This window comes from Muntiacus reevesi, chromosome 21, assembly GCF_963930625.1.
Source record: "Muntiacus reevesi chromosome 21, mMunRee1.1, whole genome shotgun sequence".
NCBI lineage: Eukaryota > Metazoa > Chordata > Mammalia > Artiodactyla > Cervidae > Muntiacus > Muntiacus reevesi.
Window position 1 is genome coordinate 4,833,818 of NC_089269.1, and position 2,226 is coordinate 4,836,043.

Below are 2,226 nucleotides of genomic sequence, written 5' to 3' on the forward strand. Positions count from 1 at the left end.
GCTCTGCTCAGGAACTCTAAGGAAGGTAGCCAGGAGAGCAGAAGACAGTGACCCTACACACTGATGCTGAGAATATCTCTGGTCTCCCTAGAGAAATTGCATTAACTCCTTGTAGCCTGTCTTCAAATGATTTAGCCTTGCTCCCATCAGATATTCAGTCCAGACTGCCCTTTACTGATGGACATTTTTCTCTTACGGTCTGTGCTCACTACTTATTTTAACCCAGGGGAACGAGAGCAGGATGGGAGAGGGGAAGCCACACATGCCACATGGTTTGCGTGTTGTGCGCCATTGCTTAACAAGTGGCCGTCTGTGGGTCTTTGGAAATCTACTTCTGCACCATAATGAAACAATCCCAGGGTATAGTTTCAAGTTACAGGACTCTGAGTCAAGGAGGGGAACCAAATGGAAAAGGATATTTTTAAGTGGAAGTAGAAATATTTGCAAAATTAAATAGTAATGAACTAAACTCTTTAAACACAGTGTACTGTGTACTGTGGGATCAAGGAGCAGTTGTGGTTCAACTTCAAAATTCTGGGATTTTCATCTCTGTTGGAATTTCTCGGCAGTGACTCCCACTTAAAGGTTTATAGTGAATATAATGTACTATTTCTACTGATCCAAGAAAGTTGCTTGGTGTCAGAAAGCAACTTGGAAGTCAGAGTTTTACTGGGTAATTTCTTAATGAGTTCTGGCTCACGGTTCTCATTGTTTTAAGAGGGAGGAATGGAACTCGGAATGCACAAACCATGAGCACTTTGGCAGATGTGGAGATGCAGCACAGCTGGAGAAAAATCCCCTTCTTTGAAACCGCATATCTCAAGTGTTATATCAGTTTTTAAGCTCGTTCCACTGCCAGTTTGGATTTTAATATGAACAGGAACTGGGGGATGTTTATTGATGTAGTCAAGGAAGCATCAGAGTCTATTCACCTGTTGCCCTCCTCTGGCTTTGCAAATGATTTGTGAGGGCAACGGGTGAGGGGCAGTGAGGGGGGTGATAAGGTGCTTGCTGTGGCTCGACTGGCAGAAAGCCTGGCAGTCAGGGCTGAGATGGTAATCTGTCCTGTGTCACAATCTTCACCTCCCGAATCAGCAGCCCTTTGGTTAATCAGGGGAGCACGAGGCACTGATAATTATTCTTTTAAAAGTGCTTTTTATTTTTCATTATGAAGTTGTGTACACTCAGTACATAAACTATAGGAAGTAAAGGAAAAATTGGTGAAGATGTTCTCATGAAGCTGTCAGCGTTCTATCTTTAATATACCATCGTTCTTCTGGTCCAATATGACTTGAGTAAAGACCTCAGTTCCCCCAAGCAACACCATCTTGCTTATCAATAACAGTCAACAAATATGTATCAAATTGTGTAGACCAAGTCAGGAAATAATAGTGCTGAAAATACGGAGGGAACAGAGATTTGGTTCCTGACACACAGATCCTAATAAGAAGCATAAATGATGAACAAATATATGAATTGATTACACCTGAGCATTATAATATAACTGAGACTCAATGACCCTGTATAAATAAGACACAGATTTCAGCTCTGCAAGTCCCGGGTCCCAGGAACTCCGTAGTCCCAGTTTTAAAACTGAGATTCACCGAAAGTCCTGGGGAAACAGAGAGTCGGTCAGTCTACTGATAGGGGTCCTTCTGATTTTCATATTCTCTGATTTGTTAGTGAAATTCAGTTGAGTAAATTTTAAAGGTCTAATTGGTTTTACTCCGTGAGTCGTGAATTGGGCAGTGTTCCATCTAGCAGACAGTAAGGCGTTCTAAGGAGCTGTACAGAATGACAGACTTTTATAGACAGAGGACAGCAGGAACAAGGAAGTTTTCTTAGGCGATAAAGCAGACCAGTTAGCACAAGGATACTTTGCTTTCGGTGATGCCAAGGGTCTCTTGGGCAGATGACCTAACAGCGCTGATCATGTGATTCCTGATTGATTGGTTTAACACCCCATTTCTGGGAGAGCCAGAGCTGTAGTTAAGTCCTGGTTTGATGACTTGGGGTTTAACATAGGTGACTCCATATTGGCCTGTTGTCTTGTTTTTAACTGATTGTATACTGAGAAAGAATATTTGGCAAGGTTTATGATATGACTATGTGATAAGATGGTTAGATTAAAGTACTGTATATACTTTAATAATGCTACTGTTTATGGGGGAAAAAAATGGGACTTCCCTGGTGGCTCAGATGGTAAAGTGTCTGCCTACAATGCGG